At 41.4% G+C, this 18,970-nt stretch overlaps 1 protein-coding gene across 14 annotated transcripts in view; it reads right to left on the bottom strand.

The window, feature by feature from the left end:
• ankrd6b (ankyrin repeat domain 6b) overlaps window positions 1–18,970 on the bottom strand; it is a 198,001-nt gene that overhangs the window by 124,759 nt on the left and 54,272 nt on the right. Inside the window, exon 1 of one of the 14 annotated variants that reach the window (XM_063040381.1) lies at window positions 16,290–16,309. The exons of 10 other annotated variants lie outside the window; for them this stretch is intronic. The gene's annotated coding sequence lies outside the window, so the exon portion shown is untranslated. Of the gene's footprint in view, window positions 1–2,564; window positions 2,642–3,583; window positions 3,639–15,961; window positions 16,250–16,289; window positions 16,310–18,970 lie in introns of those variants that run through there. 3 more of the 14 variants (XM_063040378.1, XM_063040377.1, XM_063040380.1) reach the window with 3 other exon arrangements.

Raw genomic sequence — 18,970 nt, 5'->3', positions numbered from 1 at the left:
AGAAGGGAGAGAGAATGAAATGAAAAAAAAATCCGGATTACATTTTCAATGTGACTTTAGCACAAGTACATTATTTTTCCTATTGCCTTCATATCATGCCAAAAGGGGGAAACAGTCTTGGTTCAGTGCAGTTCATTTAACATTGAACAAAAGAGTTAGCTATAGGAGTCTTTGTTTTCCCCAAAGACTCTTCCATCAATTAATCTCTACTGCACTAATGCACACTAAGAATGCATTCTAGACAGCCATGTTTCGGTAAGCACAATCAGAAGATGTGACCTGAAAATGTGAGGGACAGTGATCAGCAATAATGCGAGATTGTGTCTGCCAGTGAGCTCAGACATTGATCCTCTTGGTTTCTAAAGCCTCCAGCAGTAATTACCCAACTTATGTATGCTTCATGGGTACTTGCATCACTCCCACAGAAAGAGAGTATCTGCTTACCATATGAAACACTTGCAGTCAGACCTGGCGAGAAGAGGATGGAAATGGGAACCCCTCTATTCAGAATCTTCCCAGTTGCTACCCTGCGCATTATTTTACTGCATATACAAGACCATAAGATATAGTCGCAAAATTAGGCCATTTGACCCATCGAGTTTGCCCCACCATTCGATCACGAGCATTTTACTTCCCCCCACCAACCCCATTCTCCTATCTTCTCCCTGTAACCTTTGACACCCTTACAAATCAAGAACCTATCAACCTCTGCTTTGAAAGTACCCAAAGACTTGGCCTCCGGAGCAGTCTGTGACAGGAGCCAGTGAGGCACATTGGAAAGAACATGAATACTCCACACAAGGCAGGGCCGAACCCAGGTCCCTGGCGCGCAGTGTGATTGCACAGATCAATCTGCTACAGAAAAGGCTGCACTTAAACTAAAAAATCAATAAGTAAACATTAGAAATGAAGACAGAAACATGCAGTAGTCTGTGTAGAGAGATAGGGATTTCATATTTCATTTTAAGGACATGTATCCAAAATATCTGGGTGTACTAAGCAATATATGCTAGTGTTACACCCAAAATGTGCTGAAAGGACCAGGTACTCTTTATCCCAAATACATCTGATGTTCTTAGCAGTCCTGACTATTTTGTTATGGAGGGATGCCAATGTAAACCTACAACAACTCAATCTCTACCGTTGTCCCACAACTCTCACACTCCTGCAGTGGAACTGTACCATCTACTAGCAGCACACATCTTCTTGCTTGTTCACTGCTATATTCACAAGCATACAACCTGCTCGGAACCCCGTGTGTCAAGCAGTATTGTTCGACGAAAGGAGAAGTCAATGTCTTGAGTTGAAATGCTGCACCAGGTCTAGAAGAGGAGAATAAGTTGTTCAACGTCATCATGCCTTGGAAGAGACTTCACAGTGAAGTAGTGCAAAGGAGACACAAGAGATGCAGATGCTGGAATGTGGAACAACAAATACCCCGTGGAGGAACTCAGTCCTGATGCAGGGATTCAAACCAAAACAACAACAGTTCCCTTCCTCCTATAAAATGCTACTCACAATTCCAGCCGATTTTTTGTTGCTCCAGGTTTTAGCATCTGCAATCTCATTTAGCATAATAGATAACAAGGTTTATGACCTGTGGGATGGATTAACAGATGAAGGTCAATATTCATTCTCGAGGCTCATTGCTTTACTAATTTTTTAATGGTCAGGTAAACAGGGCCATCTGGCCCAAAAAGTCCACATGACCCAATTACACTCGTATGACCTATTAACCTCCTAACCCATGCGCATCTGGAATGGGGGAGAAACCAGAGCACCCAGCGAAAACCCACGATCACAGGGAGTACGTAAGAACTCCTTACAGATAGTGGTGGGAATTGATCCCTGGACGCTAGCTTTATGCGAACCGCTATGCTACCGTGCCGCCAGTGCACATGGGGATCCTCAGCAAAAGCACTGCCAAGGTAGCAAAATATCTTGTTCATTGTTAATACCCCGTTCATTAAAAAAACACACCATCAGAATTGGCTTTAAGTAGAGTCATTGGGTGTAACTGGCCAAAGTATGGCACATCAATGATATGTTCCTCTTTCAGCAGATGGAACCAGAGTTGCTGAGCATTTTTGGTATTTTCTCAGTATTACTCAGATTTACAATTTTTATTTTCAGATGTTGAATTGGGTGGATTGGATTACAAACCACTGGCACACAAGTCACATAGACAACAAACAAAAGAAAAGCAAACTAACTTTCTTTGATAATGACTAAAGAGAAGGGTAGTGACTTGGAAATTGGGGAAACTTCCTGGCCTTCTTCAAATGTCACTTGATCTTTCACACACACTTGAAGGAGGTCTCAGTTTAACATAACATATAGCCTGAAAGATGACATTTCCATTAATGCACCAGTTCAACATACCACCATTATTGGCAGGAACTCATCCAAATCCAGTAACCAAACAGGCTTTCTTATTAGATCAAAATCCTCAGTGCTACACTATGAGGCACGTTTGGTCAGTCAATTGTTTGAGATGACTACAACACACTTCACTGAAATAAAGTCCTCACAATAGTAACTAGTGCATTGAAATAACTCCTTACAAAAGCAAAGTTCTTCAGGAGTTTTGTAAACATGTGACTTTTCTCCAGTCGCCACTTGTTTGAGAACATGGTGGCTTTCAGCCAGAACAAAACGGATTTATTTAGTTCTGATGCGGCTGACTTGTCACTGGATTAGCAATAAATTCATCAGTGTTCCATATTGCTCCACTGCACAAACTGCCGTCTGCATTATCTCATTGTGCATTCACTTGGTTCACGTCCCTCCCTCCCTTCTGTTTTCAGATGCTTGCCTTCCCCACCCACCCTCAAGGAAGCAGAAGATCTTGCTTACAAACGTTTCGGTACCACAGATTTTCAAAAAAAGAAGCTGAGTAAACTGAAGCAATTTAAAAAGGGCCCGACAAGAACACTGTTGATTTCTCCTATAATCCCAAGAGATTTCAGCACGTCAATGGTTAAATTGGCATTCAACATTACAAAATTGGATTCAAATACACACAAAAAAACACACTGTAGGTCAGCGTGCACAGCAGGAGATTTTCAGCACCTAACTGAAAAGTGTTCTCACAGCAGTCTGAACTCATAGTACTGCATTGTTCACTGCTCCCGACTGGCCTTTGTGCTGAACCTGCTCCCTGCCACCTGGCACATACCTCCAATTCCTAGATTTGACACAGGAAAAACTAGTAAATATAATTAATGGGATTCTCTTTCTAGAATCTACTTCCATCAATCAATAGATCCTAAAAAAGCTGCACTAACAGCTTATAACTAGCATCAGCGTGTCTGCGCACGTGTGCGTGCGGTGTGCATGCACGGTTTGTTTTGACAATAAGCCTCTGAACTGCAGCTAATTTATTTTTAATTTGTTAACACTTAAGATGTTTGTGGAGTCCAAAACAAGAGCCCGCCTAAGCATGAGGTCAAGTATTGTTCACCAGAGAAGGAGGGACTGCGAGGGAAGCCTTGTCCCATTCTGTCGTTGTTCTATGATCTGAACATACTGGTTATCATCAATTTAACATGACCGGAAAGGGTAAAGTACAACTAGTACTTACAGTCACAGCTCCTCCAGCATAGCAAACAGCCATGCACATCTGAACATCCAGGTTTATTCTACAGCCACCACAAGGAAGGGACCCGTACGATCAGAAGACCTCAACCTAAAATGTCTCTTTCATAGCGGACAGCCACAAAGCATTACTTACCAGGAACTCCCACTGGTACGACTGTCACATTCATTTACATATCAATTGCAGCTTCACAAGAGCCCAAAACAATGAAGAGTGACGGCTGCAAAAACAGCTTTTGCCAACTAAGTCTACTTAAGGCAAATTTCCAGCATCTGCGACTCGAGTGTGTACACACTGTGATGACGTTTATTTGAAATTCCAGCCAGGGCTCATTTGCAATCTTTCAGCTTCTCATGTTAATCCAAAGAATTCTGAATCTGAGTCAGAAAACAGTGTTAAAACGGCCAATCACAAACAGAAAATCTGCAGATGCTGGAAGTCCAAGCAACACACACAAAATGCTGGAGGAACTCAGCAGGCCAGGCAGCATCTATGAAAAAAATAGTACAGTTGATATTTTGTGCCAAAACCCTTCAGCAGAAAGGGGCTGGGTTAGTGCTTGAAGTGGTGTTCATCCTGTCCTATTGGAACCAAGCACTGCAGTACCGTCCACAGCTGAGGTGATACACTGTACATAGCCTTTATTACTTTAATTTGGCCCCGAGTCTCTTTTTATCTTGAATGCAGCAGATTTCAGGTAATAAGACTATCTTAGCCTTCAAGCTATTTGTGGTTTCTCTCAGATGGGCTCAGATGATGCTATCCGATTTGCTGAACATTGATTTTGATCTCTCTTTCTAGCATCTTTGAGAGCTTGAGTACAGTCTGGATATCTGTCACAGTTTGTAACTCAGGTGTAATGGCCACCACTTACGGAGAAGATGAATGATACCAAAGTAATTAAATACTACCACAGCAGCTGTGAAGTTTTAAGTTATGTCATATCAAAACCTCTATTCATGCCACACTGGGCACTCACCAACATGCTTTCCGACAGAACAGCTCTACGACAGATGCAATAGCATCTGTCACACACCTAACCCTGACATACCTAGAAAACAAGGACACTTATTAACGAATTCTGTTTCTGGACTTCAGTTCAGCATTTACCACAATTGTCCTACAAACCATGGTGAGCAAGCTCCTACTCCTCGGTCTCAATACACCCCTGTGCAACTGGGTGTTGGACTTCCTAACCAACAGACCTCAGAGAGTCAGTACGCACAACCACTCCTCCCTCCCCATTGCTCTCAACACAGGCTGTGTGCTGAGCCCACCGCTCGGCCAAACACCCAAGCAGTCACATCGTCAAGTTGGCTGATCAACAGCAACGATGGGACAGCTGAGAGAGAGGAGGTGGAAGAGCCTGAGGCCTGGTGCCAGGCAAGTAACTTCTTCCTCGGTATCAACAAGCCAAAGGAGATGGTTACAGACTTCAGGATAATCCACAACACACACACACCCTCACATTGGCGGCAAAGTAGTGGAAGTTGCAAGCAGTTTCCAACTTCTGGGAGTACACATCTCACACAACCTCTCATGGTCTCAGAATACACCCTCCACACTGTCAAGAAAACTCCCCGATGCCTCTACTTTCTGAGGAGGTTGGAGTGAGCTGGATTATGCACATTAGTACTCACAACCTTCGACAGATGCGCAGTAGAGAGCACCCTAACATGCTCTGTGGTGGACAGGGAACTGTCCAATGCATCACCGGCACCAATCTATCTACAATCAAGAACGTATATACAAAAAGGTGCCGGAAAGCAGGCAGCAATATCACGAAGGATCCTACTCACCCTGCTTATGGACTATTTGTCGCATTCTCATCAGGGAAGAGGCTGTGCAGTATCCCACCAGGGCCACTGTACTCAAAAGCAGTCACTTTCCCCAAAATGTCAGGCCGATCAACACTTCCATCCATTAACCCACCCCACCACCATCACTACATCCACATCAGTCCCTCAGCACTTTTTGTTCCCCGCCCCCCGTTACAGGACCTATTGTATTCTCTGCTTACTGCTTTTTTTAATGCTGCATCAGATCCAGAATAACAACCATTTTGTTCTCCTTTACACGTGTGTACTGAAGACTGACAACACACAATTTCAAACCTTGAATCTTCTGGTTCAGGGAAGCATACTGCTCTAGAAGTTCTTTGGCATCAAGGCCCCACTGCTGCTATCTTGTTGAGCATTGGAGGCCCAAAATACCAGGTCCACCAATGTGAAGGGGTGGGTGGGTGGGTGGGTATGTGTGTGTTCCTCCTTGCCCAGTTTATGCTGAACATTTTGTACATATGGTGCGCTGAAAGAGGCAAGTGTAAAAGGAAGGGGAGATATAAAGAAATAGTTTCCTGGAAGAAAAATCAAGCTCATCTGTGTGAAGAGGAGTTAGTGTGATTGGCAACTGTCAGGATAGTGATATGGATGAGATTTGTGGAGGGTTGAGAGGAGTAGTTGCTAAGGGTAAATAATGGTGGAAGGGTAAACAGGTTAAAGAGAAATTATCTAAGCCACATTCCTAGTACTGGGCTCAGCCTGCAAGCATGCCATAGCACATTCACAAGGATCTTCGTGCATTAACAAGGCAGGAACAGAGGATGTGAAGGAAAGTTACAGACATCACAGAACTTGCAGTAATTTCTTCTTTTTAATTCATCATCTTTTATTAAATTGGCATTGTATCATACAGTACACAATTACGTTGTCCTGTCCTGGTGCTGCACAACTTTCATTGTGGGGGGGTGGGGTGCAATGTTCCCATCTTCCCTCTAAGGTGTGTGCACACAAAGGGATAAAACTGCGCACAAATAGTTATCACCCGCTACTTCGTTGTCACGTTAAGTATGTTTCACGATCGTACACAATCACATTTCCTTTTCTGGTTTCTGATGTGGACAGTGTTGATAACCTGGAGTTTGTGATGATTTGTCTGCAGATTTTAGAACTAGCTTACTTATACTGCTTTATTGAAGAAATTATTGATTCACTGTTGAATTCCCAAGAAGCAAAGGGCGTGAAGCACAAAAGAACTGCTAGTTCATTTAAAGTGGAAAGGCATAATGGAACAGTAGAAACTGCTACACTGGAAGCTCTTGAGGTCAGCAAGGTGCAGCTACAAGAAATATTAATGTACAATACAGAAACTAGTGTTACTTGTGTGTAGTGTCATGATGCAAAAGTTGCTGGAGAATTTGCAAGTGGGAAGAAGTACAGCGATATTTGGAAACTTGACTTTTTAAAGTGTCATTTAGCAAGCAAATCACCTATGAACAGTGTGCAAACTCCGGCGAGAAAATCCTTCATTACCCACTACAGGCCTGCCATGTACGTTTTGTGAGAGTGCAGAAAAACGAGAGCAAAAACGATCAAACTCTATATATAAAATTCAGTGCGCGCATCTTGTTATCACCAGGCAAAAAAATTGCACAGCACAGGATTTTTGCACACCCTGGTCATTACAAATTAGAGGGAACATTGATGGGGGGGTCTAGCTAATACTCTCTCAAACTCACATGGCTTCACATAGAACAGGAATGAACTATGCCTACCACAAAATTTTTAACAATCACTTCAAAGACAAGATGACGGATGACAAATCAAAATACTCAGATGTGAGAAAAATGAAATGTAAAACTAAAAATTACTGGAAATACTCATAAGTTCAAAATTAATTAATCCTCAGTAATTTTCCTTTGGAGATGTTAGATAATGATTCAGTTTATTCTATTTGTACTTCCTCTAAATGAATCTCTGGTCGTTACTTGCCCCATTACTATCTTCTAGCATTCTTGCAGATGTAATCTCATTTGCTTTCCACCTTCTCACAAGTTTTCACTTTACTTCTCTCTCCCTACTTTCTGTTCACTGCATTTTAAAACCTCTTCATCCATAACCTTTCCCAGTACTGATGGGGAGAACAATAACAAGAAATCTCAGCCCGTACTACACGTCTTTTCTTGGAGGCTCCGTAGAAAATAATGGATCTCTTCCCTGGTCAGCTCAATTTTCTTCCTTGTAGACCTGTGTATTGCAATGTGCACGTCAGAAACAAGCCAGCAATCAGAACACAGAGCAGCTGAATTTACCCTTCCACTGGATTTGTCATTAGCTGATAACCGGAGCACAAACATCCCCAATGGAAGTTTAAAGTAAAAGGTAAATTTATTAACAAAGTACATAGATGTCCCCATAGATTTCTTGCAGGCATTTGCAGTAAATACAAGAAACACAATAGAATCAATGAAAGACCACACCCAACAGGACTGACAATCAACCAATGTGTAAAAGACAAGAAACCGTGAAAATAGAAAATGGTGGGGAGGGAGGGATGGATGGATGAGCTAGCAAGCAATAAATAATCAGAACATGAGATAAAGAGTCCTTGAAAGTGATTGCACAGGATCTGGGAACAGTTCAGTGATGGGGAGAGTGAAATTGAGTGAAGTTATCCTCACTGGTTCAAGAGCCTGTTGGTTGAGGGGCATTAACTGTTCCTGAACCTGGTGGTGTGGGTCCTGAGGCTCTTGTACCTCCTTCCTGATGGCAGCAATGAGAATAGAGCATGACCTGGATGATGGGGCGGGGGGGGGGGGGTCCTTGATAACAGATGCTGTGTTCCTGCGACAGTGTTCTGTGTGGACGTGCTCAGTGGTGGAGAAGGCTTTACTCCTGTTGGACTGGGCCATACCCACTACTTTTTGTGGGATTTTCCATTTCAAGAACATTTGTATTTCCATACTAGGACAAATGCAACCATAATTCAGTTAATACACTCTCCACCATATGTCTATAGAAGTTAGTCAAAGTTTTAGATGACATGCCATATCTTTACAAACTTCCATGTAAAGGCGCTGCCGTGCTTTCTTCATAATGACCCTTGCACATGCTGGATCCAGGTCAGATCTTCTGTAATAACACTGAGCACTTTAAAACTGCTGACCCTTTCCACCTCTGAACCCCCAGTAAGGACTGACTGATGGACCTGCAGTTTCCTCCTTTTGACACTGGTCTTGCTGACATTGAGTGAGAGGTTTGTTGTTGTGGCACCATTCAGCCAGATTACCAGTCTCCCTCCTACATGCTGATTTGTCACCACATCTGATTCACCCAAAAACAGTGGTGTCACCAGCCAACTTAAATATGGTATTGGATCAGTGCTTAGCCTCACAGTCATAAACATAAAGTAAGTAAAGCACACAGCCTTGTGGTGTACCTGTGCTGATGGAGATTGTGGAGGAAATGTTGTTGCCAATCCAAACTGACTGGGTTCAGCAAGTGAGGAAAGAGAGGATATAGTTACACAAGGAGGTATTCAGGCCAATGTTGTGAAGTTTATTGATTAGTTTTGAGGGATGATAGTATTGAAGGCCAAGTTGTAGTCATTGGAGAGCTTCCTAGTGAATGCATCTTCATGGTCCCGATGTTCCGGGGTTGAGTGAAGAGCCAATGAAATGACATCTGCTGTTGACCTGTTGAGACTATAGGCAAATTGGAGTAGATTCAAAACACTCCAATCTAAGGCTGGAGACACTCCACTGCTTCACATCAAGTGAAGATGACATACCCCCATTCATTTGAAAGGGATTACTAACTTTGACTGGAAAGGTAAGCTACTTCCTTAATTTGCTTATATTCTTAGTTAATTCTAATGCTGCACAACAGTTTAACAGAACATTATTCTGTTGCCATTTAGCTTTTTAAATATTAAATAATTTTCAATTATTTATATACTTGTGAACTGCTTCCTGTAGTGTATTTAATAATATTGTATACATTGTTTAAGTAATATTGTATATATTGTTTGATTAAGCATTCCTTGTTGTTTGCATAATTCGTTATGGATTAAAGGTAAAAAGCAGGTGAATGGCATGTATCATATTTGCACCACTCACAAAAAGACAAGAAAATTAAGCACACGAGCATCCCTGGCTCCCGTATTTTTCTTTCAATTAGCTTCTGGAGTTTCAAAACATAAATTTCCAAACATCTGATTATCAGAACTGTCAAGAGTCCACCACTGGTGAGGGTAATTACTTTAATTATAGTTATTTCCAGTTGCAAAAAGTCATTTGGAAGTGGTATCTCTTGAAAGAGCTTTAAGCTATCAAATTTCATTCACAACAGTTTCAGCAATCCTGTTGATAGTTCATCCTTTACTGCCCCTTCCCTCTGCTCACTTCGAAGATATTTGTTGTTGGGGAGCACAGGCTGATTGGTGTAGTTTTACTCCAGAACCATTTACACTAACACCTGAACTCAATGACTTAACAATAACTTCCAGAAAAGATAACAAAACAACCAAAAAAGTCAGCATTGCAAAAAAAGAATCTCCCTGAAAAGATTTTATCAGCCGAATAGCCAATTCAGCAAGAACAAATTCTTCTTCATTGGAATTTTCCAATCTACTTTTTAATTCTATGATTTGGTCAGATAAGTGAGAAAAGAAAACTGGTGGATTATAGCCTTAAACTGACAAATAATACTCACTTCTGCTCACAGAATTAATAATGACCAATTCTTTCATCCATTGTCTCAAAACTTTTTAACTAATGTGTAAGGCGCTCCTATATTCATAATAATGCAATTATTTTTTTACTGGGCGTGTTAAATCTACACTGGCTGTTGGCAGAGCAACATTATTGCACAAAAGCCTACATGACCTAGGGTCAGAGAGAGGCTGAAGGTGCTGTATCAATGCAAATCACCTAGAATTACAAGAAATGAGAGCTGGACAAGTCACAGAGTCCATAAGCCTGTTCAAGAAGTCACAGCATATGTAGCCGTGGTTCAACTTCACTTTCCTGCCTGTTCTCTATAACTCTCAACTACTAAAGAGCCCAAAAATACATCTACCTCAATTTTTGAATACATGTCAGCAACTCTGCCTCCAATGCATTCTGAAGTACAGAATTCCAAATGTTTACAGTTCTCAGAGAACAAACTTTTATCGTAATCTTAACTAGCTGATCCTTTTTAAAAAAATAAAACCATAGCTTCTCCTTCTGGAATCCCCCACAAGGAAAACAAAATATCCTCTCCTATAAAATAGCTCAAAAATGCTAGAATAAACATTAAAATCATGAAACAAAAAAAAACACTCGATTCATTGATTTGAGGCAAACTTTGGGCTTTCCAAACACAGACGGATAAGCTGATTAATCACAGCAGCCGTTTAATTTGTGTGAAGCTGCCATGCCCAAAACATGACAACTCACCTAATGTAATGAAATTTATTCTGCATTTCTCTTGTGTCAGTAACCATATATTCGGTGATAATCATACTCCATGCAATAACTGGCAACTTGCCTCCTTTTGCGATTCTCTTTTTATCTTCAGTAAAATGTGAAAAAGCAGAGTACTCTCTGGCACTTCCCCCACACAGTGCAGACCCTCAGAGTCTGAATAATAAGTACTCGCAAGGTCAAGCATCAAATCGAATCAATTTCTCACATGGTGATAATATATCTAACGAAGCATTGCTTCAATCCCACCCACCCCCCAAACACACACACACACACACACACACACACACACACACACACACACACACAGGGGAACAGAATTTGTGCTGTCACTCCATTTAGATTAGCTTACCATGCCCAGAGTAGGCAGCAACACCAGCATTTGTCACTGCGTTTCATGGTGCACCCATCAGGACATTAAATGACCCTCATCTGGGCTATCAAACAAAGTAGAGTGCCATTGGGGTGGGGAGGCATGAAAGAATGAGATGGCTCCTTCACCACAGCGTGGTATAGCAGAGGTGACTGAGGAAAATCCACAGATTGCATTTACCTACCATTTTGACTGACAATCCTAACTTAGCATCACCAGTGCTTGCCAATTGCCCACACAGAAATCCATTCACTGTAAGAACGGTTATGTTTATGGAGTGGTGCAATTGTTAAAAACAGTTCGACCTAGTTTTACATTTTACTAACTGGAAACAATAGGCTTGATCAAATAAGTCACCTGAAGCAAAATCAGGAAGCAACATAGAAGCTTGTTTTAAATACACAGACTGGGCTATAGGACGTAGTTACAATTATTACCCTGAATCTACAGAGAGAATTACTCCATGCTGAAAGATTTTTTTTCAAATTTTGTTTTCATCTAGCTCTTAAGTACGAGGGGTGATTGATAAGTTTGTGGCCGAAGGTAGAAGGAGTCAATTTTCGAAAACCTAGCACATTTAGTTTTCAACATAGTCCCCTCCTACATTTACACACTTAGTCCAGCGGTCGTGGAGCATACGGATCCCTTCTTTGTAGAAGTCGGCGTCTTGGACCTCCAGAAGTGGTCCACAGCAGGGGTAATTGCTACGTTCATGCCCTAAGGTAGAAGGAGATGAGTTATTAACTTCAAACTTTCGGCATTTTCACTCAGTTGAACTGCATGTGCATGTAAGGAGAGCTGTATAACTCATCTCCTTCCTCCTTAGGCCACAAACTTATCAATCACTCCCAAGATCCGTATACTCCACGACCGCTGGACTAAGTGTGTAAATGTAGGAGGGGACGAAGTTGAAAAATAAACGTGCTAGGTTTTCTAAAACTGACTCCTTCTACCTTACGCCACGAACTTATCAATCACCCCTCGTAATAGCAAGACACGTACGGCATCATTTACTTCTGTGTCCACACTACTAGGAAATGCTCCCTCCTATATCTCAGACAAAAAGCAATAGGTCTATTAAGAAAGGACTGGGTTTAAAAATCTTTAAGGATTGAGCTTCAGATGGTTAGACTTCCCACCAAACTGGAGGTCTGCTGACTGAGTTAAAATGAGGCTTTCAGTGAGCTGTGTGTTGTCTGTACATATATTCGCTCCCATATAAGCCCTTCACCCTTGCAAGCTGGAGGCAATTAGAAGCTCTGTAGTGTTTCAACCCTGTGCATCCTCTTCACACAACCCAGAAGAGTGCCTTCACCATTCCTAACAAACTCCCACCCTCGTTTTATCCTGCTTTGCGGAACTGTAGACCTCCAACAATGATGTGTTGCTTAGTAGTCATCAGTGGGGGTTTGGAAGGTCACCCTGTTCTGGATAATACAGACTTCCCTGAGACTCAGCTGTTTCCAAAAGTGACAAAAGTGCTGCAGGGCCGATTAGCATCAAAAGCAAAGCCTCCAGTCAGACGTAGCAGCTTTAAAGTCACTGGCTTTTCTCATCTCCGCAAATGGTACCCAAATCTGAGTGATGCTGAATCTGATTTCACAACCTGCTCATTTTGCTTCCAGTCATAAGGTACTGTATCACCTGCAAGCCTAATAAAATTAAGTGCTTCTTAAAAATATTCTATAACATCCAAAGAAGGGGTGGTGTGTACATTAGAACTTCAATACTCAGAACCACAGTAAGTGAGACAGATAGACTCATTGAGTTGTACAGCACATAAACAAGCTCTCCACCCACCACATCCATGTGAACCTTTCTGTCCATTAACAGCAATTCCATTGCTCACATCAGACTACCAGCCATAGTTCAACAAAACAGCCTATCGCCATCTTCTCAGGCTATACATTAAAAGGAATCAAAGGCTCATGAGAAGGGTGAAAGTATATTGTATCACCTTTCACATTCCTCCTAGTCTGATACACAGGGCCTTGAGCCTAGAATGTTCACAGCAGTGCTATGAACACAAACCGATAGAGGATATTTGACCCTTTATTTTCAATTCTCTCTATTAGATGTGTGCTCCATTGGTAACAACTTTATTCAGAACATAGCTATACTGGAGAAAAAACTGCAAATCAGTTGCCAAAACATCATCATCTTAGCACCAGAAAGAAATAGAGGAATGGCTATGAAGTTAAAATAACATTTCTAAGAATAGGATGAATGGTACTCACTTGGAGCAAGGATATAGACACTACAAAGCAGACTGTAATAACACTGGGACCCCAGTAACATGCATTAATTTTTGTTTGGGATGATATGTCCCAAAGTTGGTCTTTTTTACCTGTTCCTTATCCAAAAATTAGCAACAGTTTTCAATTTCTTTCCCTTAGAAGTAATAAGAAAATTAGTTTCAGAGAATAAAAACCAGGCACTTTGTTTCTAGGAGCTTTGTTCAGATTTGAAATGGAAAAATAGTAGTCAAAAGCCAGAATGAAATATGATACAGGACAGTAGTCCTGCCTTGGGGTGGGAGGGGTTACACACAAGTGAAAGAAACACTTTACTGTTGTGTTGTTAACTTCTAATCCAGACATATGGCTGCTCATGTTTCTTTTGGAAGCAGCATAAGGACATGCTATTTCTTTGATGTGATATATTATGAGCTTCAATGTAACGATGTTTTCAAATATTTGGAATGAGTGCCAGAAAATATACACTTCTCTTACAGAAAATAAATCTCAACCTTCCAAAGTACGTCCTCCTAAATACAAAAGCCATACACTAAAAACTCAGAAAATTAAAATGCAAACTGTTAAGGAGATAACAAAAAAAGTGTAATGTTTCTGAAATATTCCTTTCATGTTTCTCCAGAAAATTCAAACAGCAACTAAATATGACATTGTGGGTTCTGAAATAAAAGTTACTCACTGCAAAAAAAAATGCTTTTATTTCAAATGGATAATTATAAAATTAAACAAACAACAGAATACTTTAAATCTAAACAAGAAGAATTTTCATGATACATTTGATAAGTCACCACCTGAAAAGAGAAACAGCATGTAAATATTCAAAGTGCAACTTTTCATTAGCTGTTTAATAGAACCTGGCTCGTGATTTAAACTACTTTTGGACATCAAGCATTTGAGTTCACTCACACACAGTTTAGTCATCGAATCAATATACTAAATACTCTACTTTGGACTGCTTGAAGGATCTGCTGAATATTTTATCAACTTGTTCAGATGTAATTTCAAGAACATGAGACATTATTACTAGTGTGCATACAAACAAATTCTACGGCGATGGCCATCAACTCCTACAGGAAATTACTTGCTCCAAGCAATATTTTAGTTTTCATATTCACCAAATGTCAACTGGTATTTTTTCTCCCCTGCTGGTAATTCTGCAGACTGTTTCCAGACACCAATTAATTTATGCCCTAGAAGTGCTCATTAGTCTTGCATGTGCAACTTCTAGCTATTCTTGTAGATAAACATCTGGATAATACTTTCCACAAAACATAATTTACTGCTAGTGTGTATCGCCGATGGGTTAAATACTTTTTAAAACAACTGATACAGAGTTTTTCTGTAATTGATAAGCAAACAACTATAGAAGCTGCGAATCTGAAACAAAACCACAAAATGCTGCAAGTACTGAGGCAGCATCTGCAGAGAGAAAAATAAACACAATTTAAGTTGATGATCTTGGCATTCTCTGTTCAAATAGGAGAAAATGCATTATAGAGGCAAAAGAGTATCAAGAGTTCAGACGAGATATTTGAGCTTGGTATTGAATTTAAACTGTTGTCAAATATCAGAATAGAGACTGCAATTTGTCAGAAACAACAGAAAAGACTGTTGTATTAGCTTAAATATTTAGTGGCAAGCTATCTCACAGTCAATGGATTGGATCAAAACTCTGTAGTCCTGCTATCCCTAGTTGTGAATGCATGATGAAGCGGTTAACAGGAGAAAGCTCCAAGGAAACCCTACCCTCAATATGAGCACCAGAGAGATAAAAGCATTGCGAATACCTTTGTATCCATGCTTAATAAATGCCAAATAAAGATCTATCTCAGCTTTCACCTGCAATCCCACCCACCAGCATAGAAGCCAGTCTCCAACTAATCCAATTCATTCCATGTGAAATTAAGAAATCAACTCCTACCCTCCACTTAATAAGAGTTCTGGTTATAGCAAAGGCTGTAGGAGCAGACAACATCCCAGATACAGCACTGAAAATCTGCGCTCTGGAACCACCACATTCAGCCAAGCTCTTGCAGATCTCTGGAAACTACCTGACAATGTGAAAAATTGCCCACAAAATGCAGGACAACTCCAAACCAATCAGTCCACACTCAAATTACCGATGTGATGGAAGCCACTACTGCCAGAGCTGTCCAGTGGCAGCTTTCACTCCAGTGCCCATTTTGCATTTTATCAAGACCACTTGGGTCTAGCTATCAACAGAGCCTTGTCCAACCCTGGGCCATCAAGCTGAATTCCAGAGGTTAAGGGAGAGGGATTGCTTTGGACAGCAAGGTGTCTCGGTCAAAGGGCATCAAGGGCATGGAAAAGACAGAAACAGGAAGTATAGGCTTTTTCTGGGAACGAGATTTTTAATCCCACCCTCTCCCAGTGTAGAGTGCCCTCCTGCTTCAAATTATCTACCATTGTTCTTGTACCAAAAAAAGACCAAGGTAACATGCCTAACAACTGGCATCCTGTACACTCACCTCAGAAATAAGCAAATGCTTTCAGAGGCTGGTCAAGGACTATATCTGCAGCATGCTGCCACCCAAACTGGACTCCCTACAATTTGCCTATTGACAGAACCGATCGACAGACAACGCAATAGTCACTGCTCTACATACTGTCCTTACACATCTGGAGAAGGATGCTTATGTGAGAATGCTGTTCTTGGACTACAGTTCAGCATTCAACACCATAATTCCCTCCAGGCTCGACAGGAAGCTGAGACCTCGGCCTTCACCCTGCCTTATGCAGCTGGATCCTGGACTTCCTGCCAGATCGCTGGCAGGTGGTAAGAGTGGGCTCCCTCACCTCCAATCCTCTGATTCTCAACACAGGAGCCTCTCAGGGCTGTGTACTAAGTCCCCTCCTTTACTCCCAGTATTCTCCTGACTGTGTTGCCACCCACAGCTCTAATCTGCTAATTAAATTTGCCGAAGACACTACATTGATTGGCCTAATCTCAAACAATAACCAGGTGGCCTACAGGGAAGACAACATCTCTCTGACACAGCAGTATCAAGAAAACAACCTTGCTCTCAATGTCGCAAAAACAAAGGCGCTGGTTGTGTATTACAGGAGGAATGGAGACAGGCTAATCCCTGTTGACATCAATGGATCTGGGATTGAGAGGGTAAACAGCTTTAAATTCCTTGGCATCCACATCACTGAGGACCTCACATGGTCTGTACAGACCAGCTATGTGGTGAAAAAGGCACAATAGCATCTCTTTCACCTCAGATGATTGAGGAAGTTTGCTATGGGCCCCCAAATCCTAAGAACAAGGGCACAGTTGAGAGCATTTTGACTGGCTGCATCACTGCCTGGTATGGGAACTGTACCTCCCTTAAACGCAGGATTCTGCAGAGAGTGGTGCGGACAGCCCAGTGCATCTGTAGTTGTGAACTTCTCATGATTCAGGACGTTTACAAAGACAGGTGTGAGTAAAGGGCCTGTAGGATCATTGGGGACCCGAGTCACCCCAACCACAATCTATTCCAGCTGCCACCTTCTGGGAAATGATATCGCAGCATAAAACCGGGACCAACAGGCTCTGACACAGCTTCTTCCACCAGGCCATCATATTGATTTACTCACGCTGATTTGAGTGTACTCTATATTATATTGACTGTTCTATTTATTATAAATGATTATAAATTCCTATGATTGCACATTGCACATTTAGACAGAGATGCAACGTAAAGATTTTTACTCCTCATGTATGTGAAGGTTGTAAGAAATAAAGTCAATTCAATTCAATGAGGTTCCATCGTTACAGGCATCCATAAAGTTAAATCTTTTCCCAAGTTGGAAACAACAGTAAAGAAAACACTCAATATGATAAGCACACCTCCACAATATTGTAATGAATAGCATCAAAACACATAAAACCCATAAGAAGAATTACATGTACTGAAAGGGGAAGGGGAGGGGGAAAGGAGTAGAGAGAGACAGAGAGAGGTGGGGAGACAGAAAACGAGTTCAGCTATTTGTAAGAATGAATATATGTACAATACAAACATCGAAATTCTGAATTTAATATTACAGAAGCTCATTCACATGTAGTGTGTGTCCAGAAATTGGGCATTGTTAACCAGGGATGGCCTGTGCCTTTACCCCAACCCACAATCATTTATAAACATGGACAGAAATAATTGGAGATTCAATAGATCCAGATCCACATCCTATTCCCAGTTCACATGCTTTCCAGGCACTCCCACTGACTGTTGAGTAACTATCCTCAATATTGCAGTCCCAATGGGAAGAGTACGCAAGGTTCTGCAATCTCTCCTTTTGATCAGTGTGTACCATGGCAGACTATGAAGTAGTCTATTGCAGAAATGTGCTATGTAATTTTAAAACTTGACATTCAATGGTATCCAAACATTATGTGTGCCGTCGTTTACAGCTCACTGATATTACAGACACCTGCAAACTTGTCAGAATCAGGTTTAGTATCACTGGCACAAGTTGTGAAATTTATTGTTTTGCAGCAGCAATACAGTGCAATACGTAATAACTATAAATTACAATAAGAAATATACATAGTGGATTCCGGTAAATTGGCCCATTGGTTAATCAGGGCAGACACTTTTTTGGGACCAATCTTAAAGATCAAAAGCTAATTGAGAAAGTAGCCAGGATTCCCTTTGTTTATTTGGGACACTGTGCTGCTTAACTGGGACAGGAGACTGTTGCTGTAACGTTTCTAAGTAGCATCAGTTGCATTCACTCATGTTGCTGTCAGACACTACACCATGCTTAGCGATCAGTTTTTAAACCGCCTCAGTTGCATCTGCTTGTGTTCAAAATGCAATGAATTCTGTCACTGATAGTTGGAAAGAAATAAGCAGTAAGACAGTTCAGAATTGTTTTGCTCACTGCAGTTTCAACCACTCAGGCTTGGAAATGACAGAAACGGCCAGGAGTGAAAATGAAATGATTTCACTACTTCAACAAGTTGGGAACTGTGAAGAATTTGAAGGTATTGACAATCATCTTGAGTTTTCCCCACTGGAGACTCATCTCTCAGCTGTGGCTCCAAGTAGCTGTCTTTATGCAACAGTGGCCACACCCCGGTACACTGCTTCACCAGACAGGTTAAAACAGTGAGGGTAGCTGGCAGGTCTCATAAACCAGTGAGGTAGAGACATGCCTGTCCTAGCAAGCAAAGTCAGATCTGGCAGTGAGATCCAATGGCCAGGAAGGCGGTTCTGCAAAGTTCCATGGAGAACAAAGGGCATGACAATGCACAGAAGTAGTCATAGTCATAGTCTTCCAGTGCAACCAAGGAAGACCCCAGTTGTAACATCTACTTGGACCACTGGGCCTGGACTTCCAAGGTCAAGAGAGCATAACTGTTCCAGTGCAACAACTTTCACGTTTTAACAACTTTCCTGCACAGGTTTCCAGACACCATTGGATATGATGGACCACCAGAAATACAAAGTTCAAAGTAAAATTTATTATCAGAGTACATACGTGTCACCACA

The sequence above is a fragment of the Mobula hypostoma genome, chromosome 2 (assembly GCF_963921235.1).
Source record: "Mobula hypostoma chromosome 2, sMobHyp1.1, whole genome shotgun sequence".
NCBI lineage: Eukaryota > Metazoa > Chordata > Chondrichthyes > Myliobatiformes > Myliobatidae > Mobula > Mobula hypostoma.
Note: the sequence above shows the minus strand (reverse complement) of the source record. Positions and strands in the feature narration are given on the sequence as shown.